A 22,192-nucleotide genomic window follows, 5' to 3' on the forward strand; every position below is an offset into this window, starting at 1 on the left:
AGTCCAGGATCCAACTTAAAACCTGAGGGTTTGTTCACTGCTGCCAATTACAAAAGGTATCTGTTTTGGTAAGCAGTTTTGTTCTTTTGCTTATGTTTTGGACAGGGAGAGGGACAGACTGAACCCCCTAATTCTTTTGACCTTTTGTCCTTAATTAGAGTGTTTAATTTTGATAAGGCTGAAAATCAGTTTTTTTTCCACAAAGTCACAAGCAGCAGAATTTCTTGGATTTTTAAACCAGGCGCACTATTATTCACACACACACACTATTCATAAAGATTTAATCACTACCACACGCACACGCTAGCGCACACACACACACACACACACACACACACTATACTGTACCTTTCTTGTGTGTAATAGAAAGGAGTTTCACTTCTAAGAATATTAAAACCAAACAGAATAGTTTACAGTTTTCATGTGAATATCAGAGTCCAGTGAGAAGAGTTCTTTCACTCAGGAGTAAATACCGTGAGTCAAGATAGCTGAAGACAGAATTTTGTGAAGTTTTCTTCGCAATTTCTTTTTCATTCAAGGGACGTGAGCTTCGCTGGCCAGGCCAGCATTTATTGCCCATCCCTAATTGCCCTTGAGAAGGTGCTGGTGAGCTGCTTTCTGGAACTACTGCAGGTCCATGTGGTATAGGTACACCCACAGTGCTGTTAGGGAGGGAGTTCCAGGATTTTGACCCAGCAACAATGAAGGAACGGCGATATATTTCCAAGTCAGGATGGCGATTAACTTGGGGGGGAACTTCCAGGTGGTGGTGTTCCCACATATCTGCTGCCCTTGTCCTTCTAGGTGGTAGTGGCCGTGAGTTTGGAAGGTGCTGACTAAGGAGCCTTTGTGAGTTTCTGCAGTGCATCTTATAGATGGTACACACTGCTGCTACTGTGCACCGGTGGTGGCGGAAGTGCATGTTTGTGGATTGGGTGCCAATTGTGGGCTGCTTTGTCCTTGACAGTATCAAGCTTCTTGAGTGTTGTTGGAGCTGCACTCTTGCAGGAAAGGGGAGAGTATTCCATCACAATAAGAGATGTGCAGCAAGTTGAGAGAGGCAGCCTTGATAATACTTATAGCCGGGGAGCAGTTTGCTTTTCCAGGCAAATTTGGGATCTTTCTGGAATAGGTTTCAAAGAGGCCTTAAAATTTAAGTTTTGCAGTTTGGTCAACAGACTAGATGTTATAGCCAGATTTCTGCAGTGTTGTTACTGTTGCAGTACTGTCTCCAAGCAAGCAGGACTTATAATTTAAAAAGCTTTCAGAAATGAAGGAGTCTCGGACTGGTGATGACTGGCCATTAATGCACGATAGGAAGCAATCAATATTCTGTTCCTATTAACAAAGTAGCGTCCACCTCCATGGTCCAAACCATTGACATACAATGGAAATAGATAAGAGTTCTTAGCGCTTCCTTGTGCATAATCAGTTTTGGTAGCTCCCCTTTGTTACCTGGCAGTTCTGGAGACAGGACATCTGAGGCTACATTGTCCTTGCTGTTTTGAGGTGAGTCCTGACAATGGCAGGTGAGACATTCCACAAGGCTGTGGTCAATGTACTCCACTTTTAGAAGCTTCCAGAAACTTGACCAACTTGCAGTTCCAAAATGTGAGGTGATCTGTGACAGCCATTTTAAAAGTCCAACAATGTCCATGTTTAAAAGACGTTTATTAACAGTTTGTAATATTCTCGTGTCAGCTCGACATAACACTTCTCTATTTCGAATTTGGAATTTCTTCCTTTTATGATATGCTCTTTTATAGCAACTTTAGAATGAAATGTTTCTGTCAAGAAATACCCGGTTATTCAGAATTTTGGATTTTACATAACCATATATTAATTGCCTGGAAATTATTGTTTGTATGAGACTTGGCCTATTGATATGTTGTCCATCTTAAGGGGCATTAACCAATTTGTATTCCAATATTGCACATGATTCCTAGCTTTTGGGGTTATAATGAAAATTCAGATTTGACTTTTACATAGCTGAGAAAGGGGAATTCAATAAAACTTTGCACCTGTATTTTAATTATTTTGAGACCATGTTTGGCAGTGCATTTTTCTCTTATTTACTCCATCTACAAGTTTCATGATTTTTAAACGCCATTATCAAATCTCCCTCTGAACCTTCGCTGCTGCAAGGAGAGCAATCCCAGCTTCTCCATTCATGTAACTGAAATTCCAATTCCCTGGAATCATTCTATTAAATCTCTTCTAGATCCTCTCCAAAGTTGCCTTCAAAGTGTGTGCCCAGAATAGGACACAATAGGTTAATTTTCCCATGCAATGGAAAGTGGGTTTTGGGTGCAGGTGGGGGGTTAAATCCCCTAAAAGTGCTGTCGGGTCGGGATTCCATCATCATCTTGCTCACATCTGCGTTTCGTTGGGGTAGGATTGAATGAGTGCAGGGTACCCCCCCCCCCATACAGCTGTTGGGTAAGTGACTAAAATATTCAAGTAGTCCATTCAGAACATTTTTAACTCTCAAACTCTGGCTGGAACAGCTAGAGCACCTGTTTTCCAACCCCTCAGTAACTCACCAGGGTCACTGAGGCAAGAGCCTAGAGTTAAACTTTGATCAGTGAATGGCCAGGTGAGAGGCCGCTATACATAGCACTTATTTTCTTAGAGAGTGTTTTCACTGCTTGAAAAATGATTGCCAACTTGGAAGGCACTTCACTTGTCTGGCACTTCACGTACCCTCAGCTGCACTTCCCTGCTGCCAGCTTTCATGGGAGCAAGGATAAGCAGGAGCAAGGATAAGCAGCAGCAGGAACAATACCAACTGCCTTTTCTTCAGTAGCCCTTCCATAGTGCACATGAGATAGATGAAGAGATCCAGTTTGAAGGAAATGAGACACCCAATGCAAGGTTTACAGGCAGAGGATCAGATCTCTTCACGTGTCTGAGCACCGTGTGCTGCAGTGCCTCAGGAGGCACAGACACTCACGACAGGTCACTGATAACATCTGCAGCCTCCTGCAGCAAAACCTCCTCCTCAGTAGAGCAGGTGGGCATGCATTGCCAGAGACCAGTGAGGTGCCTGTCATTGGCCAGCTACCAACCCACCCCTACTGTGACCATCCCTATGTGTCTGCCTCTCCCTAAGGTTGCATGCTGTCATCTTCCAGGAGAGAAAGAAGAGAGTTATGGGTGTTTGAAATGGCTTATGTTGATGGCAGGGAAGGCAACATTTATGGAGGGTCTTGGTGAGGCATGGGTGCGAGAGGGCAATAGGTTGATGATGATTGTGATCATAGGTTGTTCAGATGGGGATGTGAGGTACCTGGAGAGAGAGGAATGGTGTTAAGACTGGTCCCCGAGCGAGGTCCCCCAATTTGTTATGATCCTGGATGAGATACCCCAAATTGTTAACTTCCCGAACAGGTCCCCACTTTTGTTATGCTCCTGGGCGAGGAGGAATAAGCTGCCCCCCCCCTTCCTTATTCAACCCCCTAAGTTGGTTGCAACAAGGTTTAATTTTAAAAGGATCCCTTCCCTCGTGGATACTTTTTCCCAGTCCAAATGTACTTCTGTTTTAGAAGGAACCAATTTAACTAGGCTTTCTTGAGTCAAAGCAAGAGTAAATCCATTAGTTACTAAAAACATGAGAAAAAATAATAAAACACAACACCCATACACACAGATCAGGAATGAGAAGCTGAGTCCAAAAATAAAAGTTCAAAAAGATATACAAATCAGTCTTTGGCTTGTCCGTGAGGAGGAGCTAATGAAATGTTGCAGCCGTTGAGTGATTCCGGTGAAGCTGACTTTGACAATTGAGCAGTTGGTTTGGAGACACTTGGTTCTGCAGGTTAGCTGAAGGAGTTGTCCGGTTTTCTTTTTGACTGTGGCTTTGCTGACTTGCTTCCAGCCAGAGAGAGAGATAGAAGACTTTTACCTGCAAGCTGCAGGGATATCTAGCTGCTATTCTTCTGCTGTGACCTTCACAGCAGCACACTAGCACACCAACACTTGAACATACTGATCAGGTTTGCAGCTGGCTTTTTAACCTCTTTTCTTGTGTATTCCTGGAAGGGAAAAACAAACATATCTTTCGCCCAGAATCTGCTTTCTTTCAACTCCAATTATTTCCACTTTCTGAGCTATAACTCAACAGGAGATAGTTTCTGCTGAGATGGTAGTCAGTCTCTATTGTGTCCACAACCACAGGAGGTTCAATGTTCAGTCCTTTGCATTGCATCTCTCCCTTTCAAGTGTCCATATCTGAAGTGGATCTTCACCGACTAGTCCAGAGAGGATCTGGAATGTCCCACCTAAAAAGGTGTCAAGTATAATTCACATAGGAATTTTCCAGAAAGTGGCTACTTTACAGTCTCAGCCCGCTTTTGCTTGTATGTCCTTTTTAAAAAAAGACACATCTTCCTTGTTATGACCACAGTTGGTGTTAATTGCTGCGCACATCAAATCCCAGAGGGAAACTTTTTTTTTTGTATTTTGAAAACAAGAAGGGGATGTACTGACCTCAGCATTAAGAAGTCCAGTCATACTTTTGGGATTTTAAAACTTAAAAGAAAAAGTTTTATTAACAAGAATAAAATAAAACCTAAACATACAAGATTACAGATACACAGTTAAATTTAGTTTTACAAAACATTCTCCCCTAAAGGCTGCCTACTTGGTCAGACCCACTAGTAAACACCTTCCAGGCAATACTCCCTTATAGATGTTTAACTAAAAACCTGAGAAAAAAATTATAAAACACAACACACATACACACAGATCAGAAATGAGAAGTTGAGTCCAAAAGTAAAAGTTCAAAAAGATATACAAATCAGTCTTTGGCTTGTCCGTGAGTAGGACCTAATGGCCTGAAATTTCCTGTCGGCAATTTGGGGGCGGGGCCCGCTCGCTGATGGGAGGATGACGTCGGGAGGAACCCCCGACGTCATCCTGGTCCCTTTAAATTTTTAGGAAGGCAGACGGACAGCGAAATCAGCTGTTCGCCCACTGACCTGTCAATGGCCAATTGAGGCCATTGACAGAGTAATTAAAATAATTAAAGACCTGCCTGTCCAACCTTAAGGCTGGCGGGCAGGCCAGGAGCCCCAGCGGGCTTCTGATAATATATGAAACCTCATCCACTGGCGGGATGAGGTTTCATGTCCGTTTTTAAAAACTTTAATACATTTTATGTGATACTTATTAACATGTCCCATCTCGTGTGACATTGTCACATGAGGGGGGACATGTTAATAATTTTTTAATTTTTCTATTTTTGAAATTTTCTGGACTGTCAGTAATCTCCCTGAGACAGTAATTTGTCTCAGGGAGCAGTGCGCTCTTTCGCGCACATGCGCAAAAGAGCGCACTTTGACAGATGGGGAATCCCTCCACCCCCCGCACAGGAAGTACATAGCACTTCCTGTCTGGCAGGCTGCTGGGCGGGCCTTAATTGGCCCGCCCACTCAAAATGGTGGTGGGCCCCATTTCGGTGGCGAAGGTCGGCTGTCTGCCTGCCGCCGAGCTGGTGGGGCCCGCACGCCCACCAAGGGCAAAATTCTGCCCAAAGAAATACTTAGATATAAAATCCAGTAATATTACCCAAGGCAATCTGCTGTAGCTTCACTAAAAGCGTACCACATGACCTGCAACACTTGCACTCTGCTGGGAAAATCCAAACTTCAGAATAAAACTGCTTTATGCAGCCCAAGACTCTTTTGGCTTGACTGCATGGTTGATTCAAACTGCATCCTCTCTCAGCCACAGCTCCAGCTATAGCTCCAGCTGCTACATCTCGCACTTCCAGCTCAATAGCCCAACAGCTTAAACAGCTACAGCCCAAAACATCTCTCCACAGTGACTCTAAAATACTTTTTTTCCCTTTCATCTCTGGTTCAATTGTTCTCACATCTCTTGGAAACTCAAATCCTTCCAAATATAAGGTCTTTCATGTTCCCATCTTCTCTTTGCTTTCAGGTCATTAAAATATAATATCCCCACTTCTATTGACTTATGGAACTCCTGCAAGATGCAAATATGTTTCCTGTTACCTCTGACTCCCCTTTGATATTCAAACAAACTCTCCACTTATCTAAAAATGCAAATGTTAGATCTAACCTATTCACTTGTACCTCAAACCTTCCACCTCCTATCCTTATCATGTTTTAAACCTCCCCCAACAACCTGTCTCCTATTAATCTCTGCCCAGCTTAATTAAATCATACACATGCACGCACGCACGCATGCATGCACACACAGCCTTTCCACAGAATAACACAATATTCCCCAAAAATATTTTAAAAAAAATCTATTTATCTCATCCTCAAAAGTTCAATATACCTGTAAGTAATTCGGGCTGGGATCCACTGTCATGAAAATGGGTGGAGCAGGAAGGTGTATTGACCTGAGGAATTCTGTGCAGGGGAAAGCTGGGCAAATCAGAATATGGGGCTTGACACCAGAAAGTGTTATGCCACTCACCTGTCATATCCTTCTGAGGTCCTGAATCCTCCTGATGTACTGTTTCCAGATGGGAGGGACTGCAGTTCTGCTGCTGACCTTCTCAGCCACTTCCTTGCATGTCTGCTAGGTTAGAGAGGCTGTCCACTTCCATCGTTGGAAAGGGGTAATGTTTTCACCCCTGTTAGTCTGTTTGTATGCAAACAATGTATCTCAAAAATTAATGGACAGATTTCAATGACTCTTGGTATACGGATAGGGTATGGCCCAAGGAAGAACTAATTCGTTTTTGACAAAGATGCTGTTCCGCATACCAGAATTTTTTTAAGGACTCGATAATATTGGGAGATAGAGTGAATTTACTTTTTTAAAAAAATGCTATGGGCTGTTTGATTTAGAATGTTGTTGATTGTCTCAGCAGCTGTGGTGGAATTTGTCAAAGCTGTCAAAGTGTGAGCAGAGTTTTCACAACAGGTTGCTAGATGTGGAGTGGCCTGAAGCCACCTCAGTGAGATGGAAATCCATATAAAAAGGATTTCTTTTTCAGCTTTGTAGTTACAGAGCATCGGAAAAGCCTTAAGGAAGAGCTGCATAATTCTAATAACATTGAGTTCATACAGCGTGGTGGAGGTATGCTCTCTACTGAGTGCCCTTTTCACTTGTTTTTCTGTGTTGTATATTCCCTGGTTCAGTGTTTATCATATTTGGCGGACCATAAGAACACAAGTAATAACTCAATGTTGTTACAATTACACTGTGTTTTTCCTTGAGGCACTGTAACTACAAAGCTGAAAAAAGAAATCTTTTTATTAAGAGCTTCCAGGTCACTGAAGAGGCTTCAGGCCATCCACATCCAACAACCTGCTCTGAAAGCTCTGCTTACATTTTAACAGCTGTAACAAATTGCACCACAGCAGCTGAGACAATCCATAGCATTCTCAAATAATAAAGAACATTCTAAATAAAACAACCCACAAAATTCTATATAATTGTTGCCTTATCCTGAGGCTGTGCCCCTGTGTTCAAGATTCACCAGCCAGGGGAAACAACCCCTCAGTGTCTACCCTATCAGACCCTTTCAGAATCTTCTATGTTTTAGACCCAACAGGACTTTAAAAGGAAATATTTGAGCATAAACTTTAGACCATAAGACACATACCAATTTTAGGTGTTTTTTTCCGGAAAAGAGTGCATCTTGTAGACCAGAAAATACGGTAATTCCATCTGTGTTTAGGTACAGTATTATTTTTACGCCTTTTTCCTGATTTTGCTTTATTCCCAGCAATATCAGGAAAAGTAATGAAAACTACATTTGGTGAAATAGCATGAGAATTAATGATTAAAAATATCTTAAAGGCTAAAAAAAGCCTTTCTATTAATTCAACCAGGCAATTAAATTGTCACAAATGCTCAAATAGATTGCACATGTGTTCAACAATAGCGTATAGATAGATAATAGTTCTTTACATATTGCTGTTAAAATTTAAAATTAGACCACTTGTCACGTGTTAAGTGAGAAGATGAAGCTTGGGTAGATTTAACTGCAACATTAATTCCACATTCATTTGAAGTCAGTCTGCTGATAGTTCTGTTTTACTTCTGTGTTTTAAAATATAAAGTGCAACATTTCCAAAGAAGACTATAGTTCTTGACTTGATATTGACCCTTAGTGTTTTTAAGCCACCAATTTTAGCAGGTATACAATACAATGTGACTACAACCATTGATAGCTATGTTTATTTATTCTGATGAAATATTGCATATATTACAATAGTAGCAATCCATGACCTGATACAGCTATATGGAGAACCCAAGTCTCCTTTAATTCAGTGGCACAAACTATCACCCAGCTCATGACAATTATTGAGTGCCTGTGATATTCCCATGTTTAAGTTGGACTATGCTAATTCTACTCAAATGCTTAATCATAGTCAATCTTAAGACTGAATTGCTCTCCATTCCTAATGCTTTTCTTTTCTGGCACATTCCTTAACATATCCAGCTTTCTATTTTCACAGAATCTTGATGCATAAGATGAAAAATCTTGACAAATTGTGGCACTGGGATCTTCTTGCATTCTGCACAGCTGGGATGCTGATTTGCAAAATCAAGTGGAAAATGGTTTAACAATTAATTTGTTGCATTTAAGTAAACTACGAAGGTGTGGATCTAGTTTGTGTTTCAATACAAAAGTGAAAATACAATAATACTTCGATTGTAGCAAATAATGATAAGATATTTACAGATTGTAAGTGCTGCATGTGAGATTGCTGTACAGAATGTGGCAGTTGGATCTAATTGAATCTTCTTGCTATAAGCCAACTATCAGGGCAATTAGAGCAGTCAGAATGACTGAGGCCTTTGTTTGCCTCTAGCTGAACTTGGTGCAGTTTTTTTAAACAAGACTTGAAAAGCCTGAGGGAGGTGTAGACCCAATCTGGCAGTTTCTGGGGCGGAAAATTGAAGCTGACACAGAATTAGGTCAAGAAGGGTTGTTGAGTAGAAGCCTGAAACAGCTAGCGCTATTTCCATCAGAGTAAGAAAAATAGAGTTGACGAGAGAAGCAATTGACTTAAGAATATGTACTATTTTGTCTAAGAGTAATGAAATGAGCCTTACGGTGTAACATACTGGAGGTGGAATACAATATTGCACAGGTCTGTAGATTTGGATTCCTGCCCATCGTTCCCTACAGGTTGATTTTTGTAGCAGGCTTCTCTCGAGAAAATGCTGAAGTGGTGGAAAGCAAAGGAACGATAATCCAAACTCTATTGTATGTCTCATTGTAGCTGGTTAAAAATGGCCATTGAATTTTGTCGCCTTGCCAAGGAATGTAATGCAGTGCAGAGTATTTTAAAAAGGGAGAAATAATGGTAGGCTTGGCAGATGATAGTGCATCAAGTACTTGTCTTTTTGATGACTGAAATAATAAACTCAGTTTCTTTTTAATATTCCTTCAAATTTCCTTCAAATAAGAGGGAAATTTAAAAAAACTTTCTCTAGAAATATCAGGAAATTGTAACGCTTGGCTTTAAATATATGTGTAAATATATTTCTATATTATACGTATGTATCTCAGTATATATGTGATACACACACACACACACTGCCCCAGAGTCATATCTAGCATAAAGGAAGATGGTTGTGGTTGTTAGAGGTCAGTCATCTCAGCTCCAGGACATCACTGCAGGAGTTCCTCAGGGTAGTGTCCTTGGCCCAAACATCTTCAGCTGCTTCATCAATGACCTTCCTTCCATCATAAGGTCAGAAGTGGGGATGTTTGCTGATGATTGCACAATGTTTAGCGCCATTCGTGACTCCTCAGATACAGAAGCAGTCCATGTCCAAAAGCAGCAAGACCTGGACAATACCCAGGCTTGGGCTGACAAGTGGCAAGTAATATTCATGCCACACAAGTGTCAGACAATGACCATCTGCAACAAGGGAGAATCCAACCATCGCTCCTTGATGTTCAATGGCATTACCATCACTGAATCTCCCGCTATCAACATCCTGGGGGTTTACCTTTGACCAGAAACTGAACTGGACTAGCTATATAAATACTGTGGCTACAAGAGCAGGTCAGAGGCTAGGAATCATGCGACGAGTAACTCACTTCCTGACGCCCCAAAGCCTGTCCACCCTCTACAAGGCACAGGTCAGAAGTGTGATGGAATACTCTCCACTTGCCTGGATGAGTGCAGCTCCAACAACACTCAAGAAGCTTGACACCGTCCAGGCAAAGCAGCCAGCTGGTTGGCACCACATCCATAAACATTCATTCCCTCCACCACCGATGCACAGTAGCAACAGTGTGTAGCATCTACAAGATGCACAACAGGAATTTACCAAGGCTCCTTAGACAGCACCTTCCAAATCTGTGACCACTACCATCGAGAAGGACAAGGGTAGCAGATAAATGGGAACATCACCACCTAGAAGTTCCCCTCCAAGTCACTCACCATCCTGACTTGGAAATATATCGCCATTCCTTCACTGTCGCTGGGTCAAAATCCTGGAACTCCCTTCCTAACAGCACCGTGGGTGTACCTACACCACATGGACTGCAGCTCACCACCACCTTCTCAAGGGCAACTAGGGATGGGCAATAAATACTAGCCCAGCCAGCTAAGTCCTCATCCTGTGAATGAAGAAAAAAAACCCTGTTCATTGTTAGCTTCAGCTTTTCCTTAATTAGTAACTTTACTTTAAATAAAAGTTTTTTTTAGGGTGAAAATCCATCATTTTAAAAATTCTTTCCCTCCCTTTCCTCTGATTTCCTCAGGCCACTTAGCAACTGCAGGCATGGAGGTTGGCAGATAAGAGAACTGCTGCCAGTATTGCTGTGCCCAATTGGTAGCAGATCTGGAGTTGACCTGTGTTTTAGTTAAAGTTGTTCTAACTCCATTCCCTTCTGAGGTGCAATATAATAGAAAAATTGTCAGTGCAGAATCCTTTCTATTAGTTTTTATTCTATCCGTACAAGGAAGAAGTGAACCTCAGTCAGCATGTTTTGGCATTGATTCAGCTGAGATTGGCAACTCGACAGTGTGAGCGATTGTGGCTATGAACTTATGATCAGCACATAATGGCATCATACAGTGACGCACAGGTGTATTGCATCTCCAGGAATAGAAGATTATTCTCCTGGGCACTACTGTGAGCAACTCTCAAAGAAAATCATAGGGGCATTAAAAGATATACTTTCATCATATTCTTTGAATACTTTTGTTTGATTTGTAAAAATATTGGAAATGGGGATAAAATGGCTATTTGATTACGGAGGGCCATTCGAGATGGGAGGACTTGTATGAGGAAACCTCCAGAATTACATCCAACCAGAATTGGCAATCCTAATTGCATCCCAGTGTTGCCTACTAGTCTACAGTGTGTTCGGCCACTATGGGGGAATTGTTATTCAGCTGTGGGTAAGAATGCTTTGATCTGTGCCAGTCTCCATGTTGACATATTTGGGTCTTTCCTGAATCAGATGTTGAGAGATACAGGCAGATACATAGTAGTCCAGGACTGGCCAGTCATTTAGTTTGATGATTGCTAATCTGACGACTGTGTTGCTGAAGCACAGTTTGGGTGAGATTGCTGCAAGAGTCTAGTACACCTTCTTTCCACATTGTTGTCCTGCTTAGAGAAGCTGGAGCAGGCTCTTGGGCATGGTCTCCTTATTTTTGTAACCAAGACCATAAAATGTAGGAGCAGAAGTAGGCCATTCAGCCTATCGAGTCTGCTCTGCCATTCAATGAGATTATGGCTGATTTGATAATCCTCAATTCCACTTTCATGCTTTTACCCCATAACCCTTGATTCCCTTCCTGATTAAAAATCTGTCTATCTCAGCCTTGAATATACTTAATGACCCAGCCTCTACAGCCCTCTGTGAAAAAGAATTCCATAGATTCACTACCTTCTGAGAGAAGAAATTCCTCCTCATCTCTGTCTTAAATGGGCAACTCCTTGCTCTGAGATTATGCCCTCTGGTCCCAGACTCTCCCAAAAGGGGAACAACCTCAGCATCTACCCTGTAAAGCACCCTAGGAATCTTATATGTTTCAATAAGGTCGCCTGTCATTCTTCTAAACTCCAATGAGTACAGGCTCACCCTACTCAACCTCTCCTCATAAGAAAATCCCTCCATACCCGGGATCAGCCTGGTGAACCTTCTCTGGACTGCCCCCAATGCCGGTATATCTTTCGTTAGATAAGGGACCAAAACTGTTCACAGTATTCTAGGTGTGGTCTAACTAGTGCCTTGTATAGTTTTAGCAAGACTTTCCTACTTTTATACTCCATTCCCTTTGAAATAAAGGCCAACATTCCATTTGCCTTCCCTATTACCCGCTGAACTTGTATGCTAGCTTTTTGGGATTCATGCACAAGGAACTCCAAATCCCCTTGTGCTGTAACTTTCTGCAGTCTTTATCCAATTAAATAATATTCAGCTTCTCTATTCTTCCTGCCAAAGTGCATAACCTCACATTTTCCCATATTATATTCCATCTGCCAAGTTTTTGCCCACTCACTTAACCTGTCTATATCCCTCTGTAGACATTTTGTGTCACCCTCACCACTTGCCTTCCCGCCTATTTTTGTGCCATCCGCAAACTTGGCGATAGTACATTCACTTCCCTCATCCAATTAATATATATTGTAAATAATTGTGGCCCCAGCACTGATCCCTGTGGCACTCCACTAGTTACAGATTGTCATCCTGAAAATGCCTCCCTTATCCCAACTCTGTCTTCTATTACAAAAACAGAATTACCTGGAAAAACTCAGCAGGTCTGGCAGCATCGGCGGAGAAGAAATCAGTTAACGTTTCGAGCCTTCATGGCCCTTCGGCAGAACTGAAGCATAGTTAGAAGAAGGGAGAAATATAAATTGATTTAAGGTGGGGGGGGGGGAGAGAGGCGGAGAGAGAGAGAGAGACATTGAGGGTGTGGTGATTGTGGAGATGAGCAGATAATCAAAAGATGTCACGGACAAAAGGGTCAAAGAGGTGTTTTGTCTGAGAAAAGTGCTAATTAAGAATGGAAGGTAGAATATTCAAAGTACAGCTCTAGTGGGGGTGGGGTGGAAAGGCTAACAAGGTTTTAGTTCTAGATTTAAAAATAATGGAAATAGGTGGGGAAAGAAGAATCTATATAAATTATTGAAAAAAAAGCGGGGGTGGGGGGAAGAAACGGGGTGGGGATGGGGGGAGGGGGAGTTTAAGATCTAAAGTTGTTGAATTCAATATTCGCCCGGAAGGCTGTAAAGTGCCTAGTCAGAAGATGAGGTGCTGTTCCTCCAGTTTGCGTTGGGCTTCACTGGAACAATGCAGCAAGCCAAGGACAGACATGTGGGCAAGAGAACAGGGTGGAGTGTTAAAATGGCAAGCGACAGGGAGGTTTGGGTCTTTCTTGCGGACAGACCGCAGGTGTTCCGCAAAACGGTCGCCCAGTTTGCGTTTGGTCTCTCCAATGTAGAGGAGACCGCATTGGGAGCAACGAATGCAGTAGACTAAGTTAGGGGAACTGCAAGTGAAATGCTGCTTCACTTGAAAGGAGTGTTTGGGCCCTTGGACGGTGAGGAGAGAGGAAGTGAAGGGGCAGGTGTTGCATCTTCTGCGTGGGCATGGGGAGGTGCCATAAGTGGGGGTTGAGGAGTAGGGGGTGATGGAGGAGTGGACCAGGGTGTCCCGGAGGGAACGATCCCTACGGAATGCCGTCAGGGGGGGTGAAGGGAAGATGTGTTTGGTTGTGGCATCATGCTGGAGTTGGCGGAAATGGCGGAGGATGATCCTTTGAATGCGGAGGCTGGTGGGGTGATAAGTGAGGACAAGGGGGACCCTATCATGTTTCTGGGAAGGAGGAGAAGGCGTGAGGGAGGATGCGCGGGATATGGGCTGGACATGGTTGAGGGCCCTGTCAACGACCGTGGATGGAAAACCTCGGTTAAGGAAGAAGGAGGACATGTCAGAGGAGCTGTTTTTGAAGGTAGCATCATCAGAACAGATGCGACGGAGGCGAAGGAACTGAGAGAATGGGATGGAGTCTTTACAAGAAGCGGGGTGTGAGGAGCTGTAGTCGAGGTAGCTGTGGGAGTCGGTAGGCTTGTAATGGATATTGGTGGACAGTCTATCATCAGAAATTGAGACAGAGAGGTCAAGGAAGGGAAGAGAGGTGTCAGAGATGGACCATGTGAAGACCATCTCTCTCTCCCCCCACCACCCCCCCCCCTCCCCCCACCCACCTTAAACCAATTTATATTTCTCCCTTCTTCTAACTATGCTTCAGTTCTGCCGAAGGGCCATGAAGGCTCGAAACGTTAACTGATTTCTTCTCCGCCGATGCTGCCAGACCTGCTGAGTTTTTCCAGGTAATTCTGTTTTTGTTTTGGATTTCCAGCATCCGCAGTAGCTTTTAGCTTTTTGTTTTTATCTCTGTCTTCTATTAGTTAGCCAATCCTCTATCTATGCTAATATACTACCCCCAACTCCATGGGCTCTTATTAAGTAGTTTTATGTGTGGTACCTTATCGAACGCCTTTTGGAAATCCAAATATATTACACCTACTGGTTACTCTTTATCTATCCTGCTTGTTACTTCCTCAAAGAATTCAATAAATTTGTCAGGCATGACTTCCCCTTCTTGAAGCCATGCTAACTCTGCTTGATTATTTTATGTATTTCTAAATGCTTTGCTATTACATCCTTTATAATAGGATAATGTAAAATTTTCCCAATGACAGATGTGAAACTAACTGGCCTATAGTTCTTGTTTTTTGTCTCCCTTTTTGAATAAGGGTGTTACATTGGCAGTTTTCCAATCCTCTGGGACTTTTCCAGAATCGAAGGATTCCTGGAAGATTACTACCAGTGCATCCACTATCTCTGTAACTACTTCCTTTAATATCCTAGGATGTAGCCCGGGGGACTTATTGGCCTTTAGCCTTATTAGTTTCCATGGTACCTTTTCTCTAGTGATAGGTATTGTATTTATTTCCTCCGCCCACACCCTCTTTTGCCCCTTGATTATTTAGTATTTTTGGAATGCTATTAGTGTCTTCTACTGTGAAGACTGAAGCAAAGTATTTATTCAACTCCTCTGCTATTTCCTGGTTCTCCATTATTATTTCCCCAGCCTCATTTTCTAAGGGGCCTATGTTCACTTTGGCCTGTTTCTTCCCTTTTATATATTTAAAGAAGCTCTTACTGTCTGTTTTTATATTACTTGCTAGTTTACCCTCAGTTTATTTTCTCTCTCTTCATTATTTTTTCATCATCTTTTGTTGGTTTTTAAAATTTTCCCAATCCCCTGACTTTCCTTTGCCACATTGTATGTTTTTTCTTTCAATTTGATACTATCCTTAACTTCCTTGGTTAACCATGGTTTGTTTATCCCCTTCCTAGAATCCTTCTTTCTCAATGGGATATATCTTTGTTGTGAGTCATGGACTATTTTCTTAAACGTCCGCCATTGTTCATCAACCGTCTTTTCTGCTAAGCTCCTATCCCAGTCCACTCCAGCCAACTCTGCCCTCATTTCTTTGTAATTACTCTTATTTAAGTTTAGCACAGTTGTTTCCAACCCAAGTTTCTCACTCTCAAACTGAATGTTATATTCTACCATGTTATGGTCACTGTTTTCTAGGGGATCTTTCACTCTGAGATTATTTATTAAACCTACGTCATTACACATTACCAGATCCAAAATAGCATGATCCCTGGTTGGATCCACAACACGTTGTTCTAGGAAACTGCCCTGGATACACTCTATGAATTCATGCTCATGGCTACCTCTGCCAATTTCATTTTACCAATCTACATGAAGATTAAGGTCGCCCATGATTAATGTACTGCCCTTTTTACATGCCCTCATTATCTCCTGATTTATTCTCTGTATAGCTACTGTTAGGGGGCTTATAGACTACTTCCACCACTAAACTGGTAGGTTTGGGATGTCACTTGGAAAGTGACTTGGGAAAGATTAGTGGCACCTTCTGGGTTGCAGTTTTACTTTTCAAAGGAATGGCTACATTGCTTCCTTCAAGATGCATATTTACATTTTTGCATTGATATGCCTCTTGCTGTTTCTCCAGTTCAGTAGGGAAGTAGATTTGTAGCAACTGATGCCGTGGTTCAGACCACTTTGCTAAGGCTGCTTATCAGGGTTATAGTATTGATCCTTGTGGCAGTCCATTGTTGAGGGATTGTGGTGAACTGACTTTGTCACCAAGATGGATATGTAGCTGTCTATTCCTCTGCATCGCCCAAATCAGACATAGTGTTTTGGGACAGGGGATGATCCTTGTGAGGTTCAGCAACAGGTCTTTAATCCAGACCATGTCATAGGCCAATGATAGGTCTACGAGGGCTGCAAACCAGCCTCAATGTGCATTGTGAGGGGAAGAACTTGATCACTGTAACTACGTTTAAGCCAGAAGCTCTCTTGTTCTTCAGAGATCACGGTCTTCTCGAGAAGGCTGATTCGCTGTATAACGATATGCTCTAGGAGTTTCTGGAACATGCACAGAAATGATATCGGCCTATAGCTTGCTGGGTTATCTATAGGTTTGCCAGGTTTCAGTATGGCACAGACCATCATCTTCCACCATGCTTTTAGGATGCGTCCTGATTCCATGTCTTTGCTTTACAGCTTCGCAAGCCACTGGAGTCCCTTTGGGCCTAATTGTTGAAGAGATTCCGGTGGGGAATAACATCTCTGCCAGCCGCCCCTCCTTTCTTCCTTGCTGCTAACCCTTTCTTCACTTCATCTATGCTGATGTGGGTGGGTTTTTGTGTTTCTCGCAAGGTCCTTTAGTACTCTCCACTAATTTGGAGGCTATGGAGTTGGGCCAGACCTTTAGGTCCCGGTATTCCATAGGAGTAGCAGCTCCAAGACAACATAGGAGGGCCCAGGCACGGCGACTAGATTGTGTGAAACCTGGACTTTTAACGCACTTGATCCATCGCTGGCATCTGGCTGAATCTAGAGACTCAAGCAGGGATCAATGAGATGCATCGCTGGAACCCTCAAGTCGACCCCAACTCCCTGGCTACCTGTGTTGGCACACGCCGCCCCCCCCCCCCACCAACCACCCCACCGATCTGCTGTGACCTTCCGAGAAGCTCAGAGGATCAAGGAAAAGAACTGCTCTCCATCCACTTAAACCTCACCAATGCCCCTCACCTCCACTTGAAGTCCATGCACACAACCTCAGGCAATGCGATTTCAACCCTGCAGAAGCTGGGAAAAATGAATGATCCTCACAAGAAGTCATGAACAAACATCTCGTGAAAGATGCGACACAGAAGGTCCCTGGTTTCGACCTCTCACAAAGCTCTTGGGCATCCCTAAACTGCGTCCGTACAAACCATGGCAGATATGGATACCTAATGTACAAATGGAAAATTAAAAACTCTCCTGTTTGGATCTGCGGTCACCCGGAACAGACCATGGAACTCATAATGACTCAATATCCGACTCATAAATATGAAGGATGTATTACAGCAATACACATCATCACTCTTGCTGGTATATCCTGACATGACCTCCTTGATGTAAAATTATGGTTGTTGCTCTATACCCAGTGATACGAAAGAATAAGCAGAGGGTAATGGTGTCACTAGAAGTCCACAGATTTTTGAAAATGTTCCAATTATTTATATGCTACTAAATTTGTTCTTGGCTATTCCTGTTATAAACATGTGTTATTCTCATCAGCTAGCTCTGTTTCCGTAAGACAACCTTGGACCTTTCTGGCCCGTATGTCAAGTATGCAACCGCCAGCTGGTTTGTAAAGTATGCATTTACACGGTTTAAATAGTCACATTCTGCTAAACTGCTGACTTTTTGATGTTTATACCAGTTTAAATTGACTTAGGTGAAAAGTTAAATAATTGTAATAGTGTTAGATGTAGGCAATGCAGTCAGCACTATGTAAGCTCTATATTATGATGATTCATGAAAGCTGTTCTATAAAGTATTATACTAAATTACTGCAGTATTAGAAATGTCAATTTTTCACTTGAATATTGAAGATCGTACTATTATTTTTTTTAATGAGTGGGCATAATAAATTAGTATTATAACTCAGATAAAGAATTAGCTGAGAGCTGGAAAGTTAAAAGTAAATCTGGACTCCATCATTATCAAATATCTTCTTAAAGCCTTGAAGTATGGTTGTTAAAAATCATATCAACGTGTATTGCAAAATGCATCTTTGATTCATTCAACTTTTCCAGCTAAATAACATTAACTTGTATTATTCATGTCAAGCTCCTCTCTTGACTGTGAATTCTAATGGTGTCAGAATGCTAATAGACTGCAATAGTTGTGATGTGATTTGAATGGTATTTGCAAATATTTTTCCTTTGTGTTACACCCATAAAATACTGTGCCATGCTTTTTCTGACCCTCATCAGAAAATAGTGGGCTGAATTTTGCCGTCGGCGAGCAGGGGGTGGGGCCCACTCGCCGATGCACAAAATGAAGTGGGATGACATCGGGGGGAACCCCCAACGTCATCCTGCCCCATTTAAATCTTCAGGAAGGCGGGGGCGCAGCAAAATCAGCTGCGGGCCCACCGACCTGTCAATGGCCAATTGAGGCCATTGACAGGATCATTAAAACAATTAAAGGACCTGCCCATCCAACCTTAAGGTTGGCGGGCAGGCCAGGAGCCCCGGCGGGGAATAGAAAAAACATGAAACCTCATCTACCAGCGGGATGAGGTTTCATGTAGGGATTTAAAAAGTTGAATAAAGTTTTAATGAAATTTATTAACGTGTCCCATCTCATGTGACATTGTCACATGAGGGGGACATGTTAAAGATTTTTGTTTTTTTTCTATTTTTAATGTTTATACAGCTGTCAGCGATCTCCCTGAGGCAGCACTTAGCGCATAGTGCTTCCCACCGGGTGTCATGCTGGGCGGGCCCGCCCACTTAAAATGGCGGCGGGGCCCGCTTCTCCAGCGGGGATCGGCTCCCTGCCCTCCCGGTAGGCAGAAAATTCTGCCCAGCGTGTTTGGAAATGGCCAAAAATATTTGGTTGTGATGGAGAATCCTAATCATATTGGGAAGGATCTTGTGGGATACCATTGCAAGTTTTATCTTTGGTGTGTCACAATGGTGTAATGTACAAGTGTTGCTATGACAATGAAATTTTCCACTGCAAATCAAAACACCATGAATGATGTGATATGGTGTGTGCTTTTAATTAAAAAAGGAACAACTTTCCCATTACAGCATGGGCCTAATGATAAATCTGCATGCAGTTGGAGCCTCTGAAACGTCACATTGTGCCACGCCTACATCCAGTTAAGCAAATGCATTGGTGCACTTTTGTAATACTGCTTTTGTAAAAAAAAGATGTATTTTCTTAGTGACATCAACCAATGGGAATTCCCTTGGAGCATCCTGTCTGCTTTCAAATCAACTAATTAAGGCTTTTTTTCATGTTACCAGAGAGCTGCATTTTAGTAACAAGTCAATATGTAACTACGGTGATCAGCCTGTGGCTAAACACACTGAATCCATTAATTGGAAGTTGTGTTGAATGTGAAAATGGTTTGTTTATTTCATTGACTGTGATATCTTTTATATCATTAGGTATCAGTTTTTTCTCAATGGTAACATTCATGCCTCTGAGTTAGAAGGTCATGTGTTCATGACACTATATATATATTTGAACAAATTATCTAGACAGATACTTTAGTGAACCATTGAGGAAGTACTACACTGCTGGAAGTCCCGTCTTTCAGTTGATCATGCGCATCTTTCAGTTGGTTGTGAAAGATTTTGTGACATTATTCGAGCAGAGCAGGGGAATTTTGCTAGTTTTAAAAAATTTATTCATGGGAGGTGGGCGTAGCTGGCTAGGCCAGCATTTATTGCCCATCCCTAATTGCCCTTGAGAAGGTGGTGGTGAGCTGCCTTCTTGAACTGTTGCATGCCATATGGTGTAGGTATATCCACAGTGCTGTTAGGGAGGGAGTTCCAGGATTTTGACCCATGCTGGCAATTATCCCTCAACTTACATCACTCAGATGTATTATTTGGTCACTAACTAATTGCTGTTTGAGAGACCTTGATCTGCATAAATTGGCTGCTGTGATTCCCTGCAATGCTTTGAAAGTAATTATTTGGCTGTGAAGCGCTTTTGGACATCCTGGGGTCTTGAAAGCACTAAACAAATGCAAGTTTATTCTTTATGAAATAGGAAAATAGAACTCATAATGCATTTTAGGGTAATGATTTAAAATTCATTGCACTTTGAAATAGTACAATAAATGTGAAACACTTGATTACATCTCAGAAACATTTCAAGTGCTAGATAAATGCAGGTCTTTTGCAAAAATATGCTGTATATAGTACACTAACCAATCTAACCATTCTATAAGTATAATGATATGACATAAAGCAAAAATTAAAATACCACTACATATTGTCAATTGTATAAAATGGATGCTTGTATTCCAAAGAAAGGCAGTTTAGCCCACAATTTTTTTGCAGTTGCAGAGGAAGGAATTTGAGATTTTAATTTCTATCCCATGATCCTTATTTTGACCGCATGCATATTTAGAATGTATTATTTCTTCACATGTATAATAAAAATGACACACACGGTCTGTTTATGTAGGTTGGGTAATAAGTCCTTTCTGACCAATTTTGTAACATTACGAATTTCATTTCTTTTCTATTAAAGATAGCACCACGAATTAAAATATCAAGGATTAATACTCCAACAGGAATGTCTGAATTCCTTTGTAGTTTGATTTGTGTTTGTGTGCATTTTCACACTTACACTTTCATCACAGTTGGTGGTGTAAATTTTTTCATTTGCCTTTTCTGGAATTGTAGCACTAGGTTTTCAAATGACTGTTTTCATTTTGAATGACAGTATGTGATGGTAGATTGTTCAGAACCTTTGTAAAATCATAAATCTATTAATAGATATTTAAATCAGTTTTTGGACTGTTCCAAAGATGGTTCTAAATAGGAATGATACTAAAAAATAACAAATTATAATGATTTTTAAAAAAATCATATTTTTATTATTTTGGTGGGCAAATATAGTGCGTAGATATTTTTTCAAAATCCATCAGATTTAACTCATGGGAGAATTTTGCAGAACTGAAAGTTTTTCAGATCTTGCATAAATTAATCAATTCCATGCTTTTTAATGTTTTATGTCCATTAAAAGCAGCTAGCAACTGTAATATATAAGTGAAATTTCATACAGCAATCAGTGTCTTGAACATAGGAAGGCTTTGTCAAGGTTTTCAATTCAGTAAAATTACAAGAGGGGAGATTCCAAAGAATATCAGTAAATGCCATTTCTCCAGTTGCAATGAAGGAAATTGATTATGAAGATTAATTTCTTGAATAAGGAAAAAACCATGACTAATTCTACAAAAAAAAAGAATTATTTATTTACACCTTGAATCAACTGTTTGCAAAATGCCTTTGGACTTTACCCACCAAGGTTGGACTAGACATATGAGGTAAAATTCAACTAGGCATGCAAAATATACCCTGCTTGATTTTCCTTTCTGTTGAAGTCAATTGATAGGAAAATTGGGCAGGCGTATAACAGGCATCCAGTCTTCTAACACCAGTTTCCACTCCAGTTAAAGTTGAAAGTGACTTCCATTGGCTGTGAAGTGCTTTAGAACACCATAACAATATCTTGTGACTTTGGGTTTTACACTAAATATTTTCTTGGGTTCACTGAAAGTTAACATGCAGATGCAACGAGCTATTGGGAAGACAAATGGCATGTTGGCCTTTATTGTAAGAGGATTTGAGACAGGAGTAAAGAAGTCTTGCTGCAGTTGGGAAGAGACTTGGTGAGACTGCACCTACAGTATTGTGTACAGTTTTGGTCTCCTTATTGAGGAAGAACATAGTTGCCATAAAGGGAGTGCACGAAGGTTCACCAGACTGATTGATTGCTGGGATGGCGGGGTTGTCCCATGAGGAGAGATTGAGGAGACTGGGCTTGCATTCTTCAAAGTTTAGAAAATGAGAAGTGATCTCATTGAAACATAACAAAATCGTACAGGGCTCGTCAGGGCAGATGCAGGAAGGATGTTTCCCCTGACTATGGGGATCTAGAACCAGGGGACATGGTCTCAGAATAAGAGTTAGGCCACTTAGGACTAAGATGAAGAGGAATTTCTTCACTCAGAGGGTGGTGAACCTTTGGAATTCTCTACCCCAGGGGCTTTGGAGACTCAACCATTGACTGTGTTCAAGACAAAG

General features: G+C 41.6%; 1 protein-coding gene across 4 annotated transcripts in view; it reads left to right on the forward strand.

Annotated features, from left to right (window-relative positions):
• Positions 1–22,192, forward strand: part of cyth1b (cytohesin 1b) — a 225,176-nt gene that overhangs the window by 157,359 nt on the left and 45,625 nt on the right. The gene's annotated exons all lie outside the window — the stretch shown is intronic.

The sequence above is a fragment of the Cetorhinus maximus genome, chromosome 24, assembly GCF_964194155.1.
Source record: "Cetorhinus maximus chromosome 24, sCetMax3.hap1.1, whole genome shotgun sequence".
Lineage (NCBI taxonomy): Eukaryota > Metazoa > Chordata > Chondrichthyes > Lamniformes > Cetorhinidae > Cetorhinus > Cetorhinus maximus.